Below are 16,530 nucleotides of genomic sequence, written 5' to 3'. Positions count from 1 at the left end.
GGCACTTACATATAATACATTTGCATCTGATTCTTCGCAATTCAATGGGGGGGCTTGGGATTAAGCAAGTGCCTTCAGATTCTTGACCATTAAAAGCTGGCGGCACTGAGGCAAGGCCATGCCATGAAGGGTAGGCAGCCATGTCCAGCACAGGCGAAGAGGGGGAAGCGGAGCCATTGCTGGCTTGCAGTGCTGTGTACTCTGCAAGGATGGTCGGGTTCTTGGATGCTCTGCAACGGGAGGTTAGATTATCGGGTGCTCTGCAAGGTGGGGGTCAGGGTTTTAGATGCTCTGAAAGGGGGCTCAGGTTCTTGCGTGCTCTGCAAGTGCAGTTAGGGTCTTGGGTGCTCTGCAAGTTGAGTCAAGGTCTTGGGTGCTCTGCAAGAGGGGGTTGGGTCTTGGATGCTCTGCGAGGGGGTTGTCAGGGTCTTGGGTGCTCGGCAAGGGGGGTGTCAGGGTCTTGGCTGCTCTGCAAGGGGGTGCTTGGGTGATGTGGCTGTATCAGGCGACCAAACTGTTGGGTGAGATATTCATTTGTCCATACTGATGGATGATAGTGTCAGCTATCGGCAAGGGTGGGCACCATCAGGGAGTCTGGCGACAGAAGTAGCAAAAGCTCAATTGTCAAAGCAGGGCCGTCTTTACATCAACAGCGCGCTGTAAGCCCACTGGTCACCTGGCATGGATCTCATACAGCTTGACTTTCTGGACTCCTGTGGCAGCTCCGACAGAGGGAGGGCCAGGAGGCAGCAGCACCTGCCAATGAAACTCCACGATGAGAGCAGCAGCAGCCAGCCACGCCAAAAAGGGCCCACTTCCACCAGAGAGTGTACGGGACTTGAATCAGCTACCTCCAAGTGTCCGAACGCCATTGTCAGTGAAGACTACACCTCTCCAGAGAGGCCATCACCAACTTATGCACCTTGCTGGAGGATGAGTTGTGACCTAAGGGATTTAGGGTTCACCTTATGCCAGTGGCCATGAAGATCACAATGGCACTAAACTTTTACATGTCTGTATCATTCCAAGGATCCACCAGGGACTGCTGCATCAAGGAGGTGACCAATGACCTGTTCAAGAGGGTTGGCAACTATGTGTAATACTGGGCCGACACTGACAGTCAGGCAGAGAGGGCCATTGGATTTGGGCCATTGCTGGATTTCTCCAGGTGCAAGGTGTGATAGTTTGCACGCATGTGGCCATCAAGGTTCCGACAGACCAGCCAGCCGACTTCATCAACAGGAAGTGCTTCCATTTAAACAACATTCAACTGGTCTGCCACCACCAAAAGCATTTCCTGCAGGTGTGTGCCAGCTTCCCAAGAAGCAGCCATGATGCCCAGGTGCCACAGCTTTTCAGGCCCCAGCTCACCATCAGGGATGGATTCTTGGGGACAAGGGCTACCCATTGAAGACTTGGCTTCTCACACCTGTGAGGAACCCTCACAATGCAGCAGAGGAGAGGCACAACAATTGCCATGGCTCCATCCAAGCAAGGCTGCTGAAGATGAGATTCCACTGCTTAGATTGATCTGCAAAGCCCTGCAGAATGCCCCTGCGAGGGTCTCATGTATCATTGTGGTCTGCTGTGCTCTGCACAATTTAGCACTGCAGAGAGAGGAGGCCTTGCATGATTGAATAACGTTCCTCCACCGACGACGAGGACGCAGAGGAGGGAGATGAGCAGGCAGCACTGGATGTTGAAGCCCTTGCACGGGAAGCCAGGCAGATTGAGCGACGGACCAAGGAGGCAAGAGGCAATTTCATAATTACCTGCTTCCAGCCACTCTGATTGCCACTCAGAGAAAAAACAACAAAGACTCACCTCAATGCATGCAGTCTGTCATCTCCTTTCTATTTGTGTTCCATGCCGAGTGCACAGCTGAACCACGTGCTATGGCCCATAGGAGATCCTACTCAAATGAGGGCTGTTCCTACATTGGCATCCACTAAGTGGGAAGGGTGAAGTCGGCAGCTCACAGTTAATGCATGATAGAATAATGACTTTTACAGAATGAAAGTTAATGGTTTGAAGAAAATAATGTTATATGGTGCAAAACATGCCAAATTTCAAACAATTGTTAATCCCCCAAGTGTCTCTAGGTGCTTTTCTATATACATTTACGAGTGTTTCTACAAGGTGTGAACCCATTGTTAGCAGCTGGGCTGCAGGCAGGCTGCTGATCAGGCTGCCCCTTGGCCTGTGAAAACTTCAGTGGCTGTTCTCTTGTTGTTTGAGGCCTGAAGGACCCCGGCTGCCTGAGGGCTCCTGCACTAGTGCAGGACTTTCCTCAGGCATCACAGTTGCTGCAGCTGGTCTCACTGGCGGAGGGGCTGAGGAATTGGTGTCCACATTCGAAGTGCCCTGAGGGTAGTCCTCAGCTGTGGAGGTCAGCCTCTCCTCCTCCCTTTCAAGGCTCGCTTGAACCTCCCCACTCACCAGAGAAGACTCCAGGCGCCTCATCCTTCTCTCACCTTGCCACAGCTGCGTAGAGCTCATGGCCAAGGCTCTGGTGTGCAGGGCTATGCGCATCTGTGGGATCTGGCTCTTCATGAGGGTCGCCAACCTCCAGTTGGAGGAAGCCATGTGCTCACATGCCTGAGACATGTCAGCAGTCAAGGCATGGATGGACTCCCCCATTGTCCGCTCATGGCTGCGCATTGCCTCTGGCATCTCTGCCATATGTTGCCTTACCTCTCTTTGCAAATCTAACCTGCCCTGTGCTGTCGACATCAGAGGCTTGTCATCACCCTGAGGCTCAGCATGGGCCTGGCCACTCACAGTCCTCCAACTATCAATGGCCTTGGCTGTCTCAGCCTCAGCCAGCTGCTCAGATGTTTGTGCAGTGCTCTCACCAGCTTGTGACCTTGATTATACAGCCAAGTAGAAACCCACTGAGGTGAAAGTATCTGCACTGGTGGAAGGTGCAGGACTATGATTGGACAGTGTATCCTCTGAATGTTCCTCCTCTTCAGAGGTTGACAGCTGTCCCCCTTCTGGTTGAGTCTATTGTAGATGCCAACCTATATGCGAAAGCATAAACATGTGTGGGTTAGGCTGTGCAGATCATGTCGTATGCAATGTGGGTCTCCAGGAGTGGACAGTATGTTGATGGAAGCTAATCCTCACTGTCTTGCACGGAAGCTCCAGTGTCTCCATCAGATATGGATCAGCCGCCCTGGGTCCCTGCCAATTCTAATGTCTCTTCCTCTGCTATGGAGAGAAGCCAAAGATCTCCGCCAGTCCGGGATGTCGCCCTCCTATTCTGAGCCCTCTTGTCCTGCAAGTGGAAAGAAGGAGATGGTCATACTTCACACAAAGATCAACATGTCAATTCTGCTCGTGCCAGCCCATTGACCTCTACTGAAGTATCACATGTAGCTCATGCTCCCGTCCACTCTCATTGGAGTTAATCAGGGTAAGTTGTGAAAGAAGGTGCCTTGTGGCCTAACCTCCTCTGCAATCGCTGTTGTTGTGCCTCCCTCCCCATATCCCGTTTCCTCCTGCGTAGCCATTTGCAATCACTAAAAAGGAGCGAGGTGTAGAGCACTCACCTTGGCAGAATGAGGGGGGTTGTTGACCCTCTTGCAGCACTTTACCCTGTTCCAGAGGGATGACCCTACGGCTGCTGACCTCCTCAGCTATCTCCATCCAGGCTTGCTTGGGTGCGCAAGAGGACCTTCCGCCTTTCTCTTGCAACTTGAAGGAGAATCTCTAGGGAGGCATTGCAAACCATGGGGCCACCTTGTGTCTTGCATCTGCCATCCTGTGGGGTCCATCTTAGGGGTGGGGAGAGGGTGGGAATGGTTGGGGGGGGCGTCCAGAGTCACTGCAAAACAGGTCTCAGTTTTGAATAGCAACTAGCAAATGAGTGCAAGGAAGCAATGCAAGCAGGATTCGCAGGACTTTAAATATGGTGTCAGCACCTGCTCGAGAGTCATCTGACGCTGTATTCAACATCTTGCATCCTGCCCCTACTGTGTGATTGGACGGGCCCTCCGCCTCCATTATGCAAAATGGTCACCTGCTATGTGATCATGGTGAGGCGGCATTCCACATGACTGGTGGGAACAGAGCCCATTTCCAGGTCCGCCGCTGGTACCATGGCGGGCTCGCTAAATTAAGACCATTCTGTGCTAAATTCCTTGAGTGGGGTTTGTACCAATAACTTCTGACTTCACGATGAGAGTGCTACCACTGAGCCTAATACTTTCCATTTTTAAGGATGAAATTTACTGGGATTGTGCCCACCATTTCTCAATATACTATCCCACTGAGCGAAGAGCCCTGTTGGGAGAATATGTTCATAAAATTGGCTCTCAATGGACCACTAAAAAGTTTCACTTGTGCTCAGTGCAAAACTTATTATATTCCACGCCCTTCCAAAACTATGGTGAGAAAAGCAGAATTGTCAGCTCTTCATATCTCCCACATATACAATGCCTGACTGCTGCAAAGTGAGTTTCAAGGTTGATCTCAGCAGGTTCAGTTGTAAATGTAAATGTTCAGATGCAAATGAGGCAAAAAAAAGGAGCTCCTTTTGCCCACGTGTAGGAGTGCAGTCAGTAAGTTACAATGGAAAATGAAGAGGCTGGCTGAATAATAAGAGACTGACTGTATTTAGGTCAGGTAATTTGCTGATCTGCTCGGTCAATATTACAGCCAAGTCAATGTGCACTAAAATACTCCCAGATTTTTTCCAAGGTGGTTTCCATTAGTATTATTTCAGCTGAATTAGCTCCAGTTATCAGCAGCTTAATTTCAGCAGTGACTTTATCTAAGAATGGCATCAAAAATAATGTGACTAAAAACTTGAAAAATATTTCTGACTATATCTGATATTTAGAAACCAGGCACATGAATGCATGAAAACATGTAATTGTATGAATTCTTTGTGATACCATTGTGGCAAATATGATATTCAGCCCTTTTTGCTGTTTTCTCCATAAGCAAAAAATAACAGCAGTTTTTCATCATGATGGTGACTCTGCATTTGAACCTTAATGCTGTAGCACACCAGCCAAATGACAATTCTTAGCACTGCTTTCCACCATGGAATGTTTCACAGCGGTTGTGTTGCTTCTGAAAAATATGGGTCATAATGAATGGATTATAAAGAGCTGACATTTGCAATACCACCATAATAAAAAGAAAACTATCCTCCTGGAACTGCACTATTAAGGATATGGCAGTTGTGCAATCACTATAACACTGCTCAACGCCACCTCACCAGACTGCTGGATAGATCAGTTAGCAATGATCTATCAGCTAGCACTGGTGTTTCCTCAACCATTGGATAACGAACGGATCATCGCTGAGCCTATTCCCCATCCGTTATCCTCATGCCTCTTTGATTAAAATTTGTTGCAGTGAATGGACATTTTCTTTTCTTTTTTTCCATAACACAGGGTGCTGAGTACAACTAAAGTGCCTCTACTGCCATTTCAGTTGAGATGGTAACATCACAAAGTTCTGCGATTAGCCGAGACCCTTTTCCATATTATGGTGTAGTAATATTGCATGCAGTGCACTTTTTTTTACTGAACTATCATTGGCATAATAAAGCATGGGTTATTTCCAGTGATTCTTCCCAGTAATTTGTGCAAATAATATTTACTTGTAAAAGTTTAAAGCCAAAAAATAATTCAGGCTGTTGTGCTACCTTTAAATAACTATCAGCACAAATAGCTGACTATTCCATGAGCCGGTTTTACCTTTCGGAAATGTCACCATCTGCCTTCGGCCAGTGAGCAAAACTCTGTGCACGTTACTGACTGCACATGCACAGAGCTTTGTGTTCTCCAGCTGAAGAGCAATGGATGCAGGTAGTATAAGCATGACTGCCTGCTTGTACCCTCTCAGAATTGTTCATAATAATGCATTATTTGATGTAATGCATGTGGGACAATGGAACGGATCAAAATCATTACTGATATGGAAATTAGATTTCTTGCCTCCAAAATATAACCTTTTCTATATTACAACAATGACTACACTTCAAAAGTACTTTGTTGTATTACAGTCAAGTGAGGAGGGTCAAAGACTTTCCTCTTTTCCCTCTCCTTGTTTGACCACACCAAGTTTAAGCCTTTCTTAAAGTGGATGTACTGGCCAATTCAGTAGGTATTTGATTACTTATTTGCTATGATCATAATAAGAACCAATCAGACAGGTTTTCTCGATTTTAACAAAGAAAGAGGTTAACTTTATTGTGCCTAAACTGAACTAATAAAATCATAAACAATGCGCCAACTTTCATTCTCACACACACTCTGGAGGTTTACAATCACACAAGTAAGTTACAGAGTGGGGAAAAGGTAGATTGGTTGAGTGAGAGTCCATAAAAAAGGTATACAGTCTGTGGAGTTTGGTTATTCAGCTGGCTTCAAGCTGAATTCAGTGGTCTTGAGGCTTTTAGTTTGAAGAGATCGATGAGTTTAATTTTTTGGGCGGCACAGTGGCGCAGTGGTTAGCACCGCAGCCTCACAGCTCCAGCGACCCGGGTTCAATTCTGGGTACTGCCTGTGTGGAGTTTGCAAGTTCTCCCTGTGTCTGTGTGGGTTTCCTCCGGGTGCTCCGGTTTCCTCCCACATGCCAAAGACTTGCAGGTTGATAGGTTAATTGGCCATTATAAATTGCCCCTAGTATAGGTAGGTGGTAGGAGAATAGTGGGGATGTGGTAGGAATATGGAATTAGTGTAGGATTAGTATAAAAATGGGTGGTTGATGGTCGGCACAGACTCGGTGGGCCGAAGGGCCTGTCTCAGTGCTGTATCTCTAAACTAGACTGGTTCGGTGAATCTCTTGGAAACAGCAATGCGGATGATTTTCTCTAACGGGGTTTCAGATTGTAGCCGGAGTATGCAAAGGTGATCAGTCAACAGACAGGATTTGAAAGCTTTCAAGCTGGAATGGAGAGAGAGAGAGAGAGAGAGGGACCCCCACTTAGGGTCTGCTTATTGTCAGAGTCCAGTTGCTTTTCCTCTGCTGCAGAGAAAACACCAGCTTAAAAACCACAGATGGAGAGGGGTTTGTCACATGACAGTCACTCAGTGATTCAAACAAAGCAGTTAGCAGTATTTCTCTGCTTGCTGAGAGAACAAGCTGTTCCTTTAAACTTCCTGGGTCTTGGTTCTTGCTGGGAAGTGTACAGACATTTCATCACAGTCCTTTGCAATGTGGATACAGTGTAGCAAACTAGGTGATCATCTTAAGCTGCTAACAGTCATTCTGTTTTAAATGTCTTTTTTTTTTAAATCTTTAAAAAAGATACAAATTCAGATCTCCAGTCAGTGGATTAAAGAAAAATTATCATTTAACAAAGCACATTGGCATAACAGTTGGTTGTAATGTTCTTTTGGACTTCCTGAAGTTATGAAAGGCACGATGTCATTGCAAGTGGGTATGTTTAACTCTAAAAATGGGTGTGTTGGGATCAGGTGGGATGTTAATATCTTATAAATCTCAAACCTGACCTGAGCCTGCCCACGTCTAGTATTAACAGGGGCAGACAATCAACCAATTCCGAGAAGGTGGGTTGGCTACTTAAATATTGTTATGAAACTGTGCGCCTCGTATTTAATCCGTCATCCAGGTATAACCCTGACCAGCCAGGTTTCATGAACCTTCATGGAACAGGTAAGTGCCTTTGCAGAAGTGCTTCCTCCCAGCCTATCAAGCTTCCTTGCTTCCCTGCCTGCCATCAGACCGCCCCTGAGGACTCAGACCACCCTGCACCCCAGATAGCAGTGACCAAACCCCCAAGATCCAGGCACCAGCCCCAGACTCCTAATAACCTAACTGCAGCCTCTTCCAGATTGTTCTCTGCCCAACAGGGAGTTCAGACTTAACTGACTATTCCAGGAGAACCTGCTTGAAAAAAAAGATGCACTTCCACTTCTCCAGCCAAAAACCTTTCCCTCACCGCTCACTAGACCTGCCCTTGTAAATATCGAGGCTCAAGTCTTTCTTATTTAAGTGAGATCTTCTGATGAGGTAACAGAGAAAGGCATTTTATATAAAAACAGAAAGTGCTGGAAAAACACAGCAGGTCTGGCCGCATCTGTGGAGAGAGAAGCAGAGTTAACATTTCAGGACCTGAAACGTTAACTCTGCTTCTCTCTCCACAGATGCTGCCAGACCTGCTGAATGCTTCCAGCACTTTCTGTTTTTATTTCAGATTTCCAGCATCCGCAGTATTTTGCTTTTATTTTAGGCATTTTATATATTTGGACTTCCGGAAGGCAGTCAACAAAATGCCACACAGGAGGCATATTAAGAAGATAGAAACCAATGGAATTAAGAGGAAAGTGATGGTATGGACACAAAATTAGCTCAGTGGCAGGAGCAAAGAATGGTACTGGATGGATGTTTTCAGACTGGTTTGAAGTGGTGTTTCCCAAGGGTCACTTTTGAGTCCATTAGTCTTTTCAATTTTTATAAACAACCGAGACTCATGTGTAGGAAGCAGCATCATAAAGTTTGCAAATGATCCAAAGCTTGGCAAATTAGTAGATAGTGACAAGGAAAGTTAGAAGCTTTAGGAAGATGAAATGGGCAGAAGCATGGCAGATGGAGCGCAATGCGGAGAAATGTGAAGTGATGGAAAGACAGTATCAAATAAATGGCACAATGTTTAAAAGTGTAGATGAGCAGAGCGATCTTGGTGCACACATACAAAAGTCCTTAAAGGTGGCAGGGTAAGTTGATAGGGTGATTATAAGAAGTATTTGGGTTAGTTGGACTTATAAATAGAGGATTAAAATATAAAAGCAAAAAGATCATGCTGGGACTTTATAAATCACTGTTTAGAGTCATAGAGTCATACAGCACAGAAACAGGCCCTTCTGACCATCGTGTCTGTGACGGCCATCAAGCACCTAACTATTCTAATCCCATTTTCCAGCACTTGGCCCGTAGCCTTGTATGCTATGGTGTTTCAAGTGCTGATCTAAATACTTCTTAAATGTTGTGAGGGTTGCTGCCTCTACCACCACTTCAGGCAGTGTATTCCAGATTCCAACCACCCTCTGCATGAAATTTTTTTCCTCAAATCCCCTCGAAACCTCCTGCCCCTTACCTTAAATCTATGACCCCTGGTTATTGACCCCTCCACAAAGGGAAAAAGTTTAGGTCTCAGCTGGAGTACTGTTGACAATTCTGGGCACCATGCTTCTGGAAGGATGTAAAGCCCTTAGAAATGGCACATCGGGAGGTTATCTGGGATGAGAGATTTCAGTTATGATGAATGGTTGGAAAAATTAGGACTGTTCTCTTTGCATCAGAGAAGGTTAAGAATTGACCAAATAGAGGCTTTCAAGATTATGAGAGTTTTTGATAGAGTAGATGAAGAAAACTTATTCCCTCTGGTGAGTGGGTCAATAGCGAAAGGTTATAGATACAAAATCAAAACCAAAGATCCAGAGGGGAGATGAGGAGATATCTTTTCACTCCAAAGAGTTGTCGGGATCTGGAACGCTCTACCTGAAAAGGTGGTGGAAGCTGATTCCATAAATAATTTTAAAAGGGAGTTGGTCAGATACTTGAGGTTGAGGAATTTACAGGGCAATGGACAAAAAGCAGGAACGTGGAACTGAGCACAACTGATCTTTCAAAGAATCAGCACAAACATGACAGGCAAAATGCCCTCCTTCTGTACCGCGAAATGAAAGCTCTCAATATGGTGGGTGACATGCACGCACTTATCTTGCACAGGCAGTGCACTGCGCCATGTTTCTCTTGGCATCCAGGCCTTACATCTGAAACAAGCTTTCGGAACTTTGCTTATTCAAAATGCATCATGCATGACTGATACTTCCTTTAGGTTTACCCTAAATTTAGCCGGCGCCAGGTAAACCAGGTAGACATGCGGCCTAACCAGCAGTCCTTAAAGGGATCACTGTAGGCCATCACCAAAAATGTAAGTTATAAAAATAATACTTATGTGCTACTCCCAGTTCCATGTTAAAACCACAGGCAGATGCTGGCTACCACTCACCGCACACCCCTCCTCCTCCAATCACTGCTTCAGTATTACCCATCCCAATTATTCCATCCGGATCATCCTCCTGTCCCAGTTGCTGCCCCAGCCACTTCAATAACTACCTGACATACCATTGACACAGGGCCCCACACTGAAAATTTCTTCACTGGCGAAGTTCCTGGGAATTGACGTAATTGAGGCCCAAGGCCCAATATCAGGGGTGTCTCAAGCCTATCAATTCTGGCAGTTCCCTGTGCTGAGTTCTAATTTCTAGACCAATGTATCGACAACTTATCAGGTGATACAAACAATCACATGAAGAATGAATTGTTCACAGAATATATTGAATGAAAAATGAACGATCTACTCAGTTTCAGGATTGGGTAATAATGGTGTGTGATACCTTGCTGGTGTGTTAAGGACAAATGCTGTTATTAAATGCTGTTATTAAACTGCAAATCAGCCAATAGCTTCAGGGGATTAAGAGATGTGGCTCGAGCTGTGAGTCTCCAGAACTTGCAAGTTAATTTACAGCGCTCCATCGTCAGCTTTGCACAAAAGGCATCTTACCCTGAGCCTCCCCATTATTTTTAAAAACTTGCTGGATTTGCACATAAATTGCTTATTAAACTCACCACAGAAAATTAAGTGTGGTAATTAAGAGCATAAGTGTCTACTTAACAATGTGATAATTATTAATGCAATGCCAATCAACCTGTCTGGCTAAGAAATTGAATAACATAAACTGTAGAGTCTCATTCCCACAGCCAGTAGATTGTTCTTAGAGATATTAAAAATGTTATATTTTTAATTTTATTTTTTCTTACTTTTCCTTTTTCCCTTTTTACTCTCTCTCTCAATTCAATTTTTCTTTTTCCCTGTTTATTTCTCTTTCTGTATCTCTTCTTCTTTGGCCTCCTTATCTCGAGAGACAATGGGTAAGCGCCTGGAGGTGGTCAGTGGTTTGTGAAGCAGCGCCTGGAATGGCTATAAAGGCCAATTCTAGAGTGACAGGCTCTTCCACAGTTGCTGCAGAAAAATTTGATTGTCGGGGCTGTTACACAGTTGGCTCTCTGAAATAAAAACAAGAAATGCTGGAATCACTCAGCAGGTCTGGCAGCATCTGTGGAAAGAGAAGCAGAGTTAACGTTTCGGGTCAGTGACCCTTCTTCCGAAGAAGGGTCACTGACCCGAAACGTTAACTGTGCTTCTCTTTCCACAGATGCTGCCAGACCTGCTGAGTGATTCCAGCATTTCTTGTTTTTATTTCAGATTTCCAGCATCCGCAGTATTTTGCTTTTATTATACACGGTTGGCTCTCCCCTTGCGCTTCTGTCTTTTTTCCTGCCAACTGCTAAGTCTCTTCGACTCGCCACACTTTAGCCCCATCTTAATGACTGCCCGCCAGCTCTGGTGAACGCTGCCAACTGACTCCCACGACTTGTGATCAATGTCACAGGACTTCATGTCGCGTTTGCAGACGTCTTTGAAGCGGAGACATGAACGGCCGGTGGGTCTGATACCAGTGGCGAGCTCGCTGTACAATGTATCTTTGGGGATCCTGCCATCTTCCATGCGACTCACATGGCCAAGCCATCTCAAGCGCCACTGACTCAGTAGTGTGTATAAGCTGGGGATGTTGGCCACCTCGAGGATTTCTGTGTTGGAGATACGGTCCTGCCACCTGATGCCAAGGATTCTCCGGAGGCAGCGAAGATGGAATGAATTGAGACGTCGCTCTTGGCTGACATACGTTGTCCTGGCCTCACTGCCATAGAGCAAGGTACTGAGGACACAGGCTTGATACACTCGGACTTTTGTGTTCCGTGTCAGTGCGCCATTTTCCCACACTCTCTTGGCCAGTCTGGACATAGCAGTGGAAGGCTTTCCCATGCGCTTGTTGATTTCTGTATCTAGAGACAGGTTACTGGTGATAGTTGAGCCTAGGTAGGTGAACTCTTGAACCACTTCCACAGCGTGGTCGCCAATATTGATGGATGGAGCATTTCTGACGTCCCGCCCCATGATGTTTATTTTCTTGAGGCTGATGGTTAGGCCAATTTCATTGCAGGCAGCCGCAAACCTGTCGATGAGACTCTGCAGGCACTCTTCAGTGTGAGATGTTAAAGCAGCATCGTCAGCAAAGAGGAGTTCCCTGATGAGGACTTTCCGTACTTTGGACTTCGCTCTTAGACGGGCAAGGTTGAACAACCTGCTCCCAGATCTTGTGTGGAGGAAAACTCCTTCTTCAGAAGACTTGAACGCATGTGAAAGCAGCAGGGAGAAGAAAATCCCAAAAAGTGTGGGAGCGAGAACACAGTGTCACGCCACTCAGGATAGGAAAGGGGTCTGATGAGGTGCCGCCATGTTGAATTGTGCCTTTCATATTGTCATGGAATGAGGTGATGATACTTAGTAGCTTTGGTGGACATCCAATCTTTTCTAGTAGACTGAAGAGACCACGTCTGCTGACGAGGTCAAAGGCTTTGGTGAGGTCAATGAAAGCAATGTAGAGGGGCATCTGTTGTTCGCGGCATTTCTCCTGTATCTGACGAAGGGAGAACAGCATGTCAACGGTCGATCTCTCTGCACGGAAGCCACACTGTGCCTCAGGGTAGACGCGCTCGGCCAGCTTCTGGAGCCTGTTTAGAGCGACTCGAGCAAAGACTTTCCCCACTATGCTGAGCAGGGAGATTCCACGGTAGTTGTTGCAGTCACCGCGGTCACCTTTGTTTTTATAGAGGGTGATGATATTGGCATCGCACATGTCCTGAGGTACTCATCCCAGCACAGGCAAAGCAGTTCATGTAGTGCTGGGAGTATAGCAGGCTTGGCACTCTTGATTATTTCAGGGGTTATGCTGTCCTTCCCAGGGGCTTTTCCGCTGGCTAGAGAATCAATGGCATCACTAAGTTCCGATTTTGTTGGCTGTATGTCCAGCTCATCCATGACTGGTAGATGCTGGGCTGCATTGAGGGCAGTCTCAATGACAACATTCTCCCTGGAGTACAGTTCTAGGTAGTTCTCAACCCAGCAGTCCATTTGCTTGCATTGGCCAGGGATTATGTCCCCTGATTTAGATTTGTGGGGTGGGGGGGGGGTGGGGGGTGGCGATCTTCTTGATGGTTGGCCCAAATGTTTCCGGTGTCTGAGGCCAGCTGAATATGACTGCATAGGTGTTGCCAGTAGTCATTTGCGCAGCGCCTGGCTGTTCTTTGTGCAGTGCTTCTGGCTGCTTTAAGTGCTACGTATGTTAACTCGCTGGGGGCTTTCTTGTAGTTCAAAAGTTCTGTATCTAATTTGAATCTAATTCACTCATTCTCATTCATCCTCCTTCTCGGTCATTCCTCTGTTTGGTTCTCAATCTTTAAATCTCATTGGTTAAGAAGTTACATTGTTTGTGGAGATGCTCACTGAGGTCCATGATACCTCATTGACCTCACTAATATAAGTTCACACCGCCAACAAGTTACGGTGCAAAAAATATTCAGCTTATGCGTGTGGAAAGAAGTCTAACTAATGGGACAGGCAGAGAGACATTCCACTTCAGAAATATCAGATCCAACAAATTGTTTTATTTCCTGCAACTGCATTTTGCATTTCATTCAAAGCACAAGAAAGGCTTATATTGCTCAGGAATGCTAAGTATCTAATAGAGCTTGCCTGACCCCTGTTACACTATGGTAATGACTTTTTTACTCCCTCAGAATAAGATTGGGAAGATTAAAAAAGGTCAAATGTCATTAACCAAATTCATGCTTTCCAATGGTTTTGTATAAAGACAGAAGTGCTGATAGGTTTTAAAATCATTACTCTTGCCCTGTGCATTTATTCTTCCTTCTTTCAAAGAAAACAGAAACGTATTGAAACATATTGAGTGCAATAAAATAAAACAACATTTTGGGAGTATTTTTTGGACTAAGTTTATCCTATGTGATTTCGTGAAGGATCATCCTTTGCACAGCATCATGTCGAGAAGGAGGATCTAATCAAAATGTGTGAGTGAATTTCATCTTGAATTCCCACCTCAGGTCACACTTCAGCACCCTCTACTGGATAGTCATAAAGTAACAATGGTGGAAGTGATGAGGCATCCTCTTTACCTGTCTATGATTTCAGTCATGCTGTGCTGCATGGATCACTACCAAGGGGTGGAAATTGGAAGGAGTGTAGATGATGATGGATCTCATCTAGTTCTTCAGATGATATCATAAACAATAAAGCTGTAGATAGTTGGTTATGGCTATAAAAGTATTTTCACTATTAGGTTTACTCTTTTGTCGACAACATGCTCACAAGACCTTTGCATGCTGGGAGTGCATATTGGGAATTCGGGTGCACACTCCGCATAGTTTTTCACCCCTTAATGATCAGATAAAAAGTGTGCCATCTGACATATAGTTAGTGCACCTACTAGTCATCCATGGTGCCCACCTGAAACTGGCGTTAGACCCATTACTTATGCAAATTGGGATCTCAATGAATATTTCAGGCCCCTTTCTGAACTTTAGTTCTAACTGACTGCAGCTGAACCAGCAGTCCTTAAAGGGAGGCAGCCACACAAAGGGCTGCAAGGTGGAGCCTTTGAAATTGCAGGCCATATGTGGCCACAGCTTACCCCTCCTCTCATTACCCCTCACCACCACCCCCCAACCTCTCAGACTTTGCTAAAGATCTTGGCTGCTGTCTCAGCCAACCATATTCATTCCTCCTCCACAACTGGCTAGCTGCATCTGGGGCCGCGATGGTGCCTGAAATTGCATTCTCCTGATTTTAAGGAAAATCTTTCCAAAGAGCCTTCGACAAGGTGCCGCACAAGAGGCTGCTGTATAAAATAAGGATGCATGGCACTAGGGGTAAAGTATTAGCATGGATAGAGGATTGGTTGACTGACAGGAAGCAGAGAGTGGGGATAAATGAGTGCTATTCTGGTTGGCAATCAGTCACTAGTGGTGTGCCTCAGGGATCGGTGTTGGGTCCGCAATTATTTACAATTTATATAGATGATTTGGAGTTGGGGACCACTTGTAGGGTGTCAAAGTTTGCAGATGACACTAAGATGAGTGGCAGAGCAAAGTGTGCAGATGACTGTGAAACTTTGCAGAGGAACATAGATACATTGAGTGAGTGGGCAAAGGACTGGCAGATGGAATACAATGTTAATAAATGTGAAGTCATTCATTTCGGTAGGAGTAACAGTAAAAAGGATTATTACTTGAATGGTAATATGTTGCAGCATGCTGCTATGCAGAGGGACCTGGGTGTCCTTGTGCATGAATCGCAGAAGGTTTGTCTGCACGTACAGCAAGTAATTAGGAAGGCAAATGGAATTTTGTCCTTCATTGCTAAAGGGATTGAGTTTAAAAGCAGAGAGGTTATGTTGCAGCTGTATAAGGTACTGGTGAGGCCGCACCTGGAGTACTGTGTGCAGTTTTGGTCTCCTTACTTGAGAAAGGATATACTGGCACTGGAGAGGGTGCAGAGGAGGTTCACTAGGTTGATTCCGGAGTTGAGGGGGTTGGCTTATGAGGAGAGACTGAGTAGATTGGGATTATATTCATTGGAATTCAGAAGAATGAGGGGGTATCTTATAGAAACATATAAAATTATGAAGGGAATAGATAAGATACAAGTGGAGAGTATGTTTCCACTGGCAGGTGAAGTTAGGACAAGAGGGCATAGCCTCAAGATTAGAGGGAGCAGATTTAGGACTGAATTAAGAAGGAACTTCTTCACCCAGAGGGTTGTTAATCTATGGAATTCCTTGCCCAGTGAAGTAGTTGACACTTCTTCAGTTAACGTTTTTAAAGCTAAGGTAGATATCTTTTTGAACAATAAAGGAATTAAGGGATACGGTGGGAGCGCGGGTAAGTGGATCTGAGTCCACGAAAAGATCAGCCATGATCTTATTGAATGGCGGAGCAGGCTCGAGGGGCCAGACGGCCTACTCCTGCTCCTACTTCTTATGATCTTATGATCTTGTGGTGCTTTTCTTGTAAAAGCAGATTCAAAGAATTGCAGCTGGGGATTAACACTTACTGGTGAGGGTGGGGTTCACTTTCAGCCTCATATACCTGAGGTATTTATGAAAATTAAGGAAGCTAAAGATTTCTCTATTTGGGGCATGAAACTTCCCAGATTGCTGATTTTGTTTTTCTTTTCTACTATTAATACATTGAACAAAAGGTGTAGTTAAATGGCCCCAGAGTTATATTATCGACTTCACACTGTTCTCTGGTAAGGGAAAATGGAGCTCTGCTTTTGTGCAGTTATATTATGCGATGCCGAAACCTTGGGGTAGTCTCAAACAGCTTCCACAAATTTGATTTGGATGATTCCAAACCTGAATTGCATCACATAGTTCCCAATGAAGTCTAAACCTCTTTGAATCAGTGCAAACCTTATAGCAAAGTTCTGACATTCCCTCACGCTAAAGTTGTCCAAAACAAAGTCATGAACAACATCCTTTGTAACTTTGTTTTATTCCTTCACATCCGCCTTGAACTCATTGCAGTGTTTGACATAGTTCTCTATGGCATTCACCTCCA

This window comes from Heterodontus francisci, chromosome 6 (assembly GCF_036365525.1).
Source record: "Heterodontus francisci isolate sHetFra1 chromosome 6, sHetFra1.hap1, whole genome shotgun sequence".
Classification (NCBI taxonomy): Eukaryota; Metazoa; Chordata; class Chondrichthyes; order Heterodontiformes; family Heterodontidae; genus Heterodontus; species Heterodontus francisci.
Note: the sequence above shows the minus strand (reverse complement) of the source record.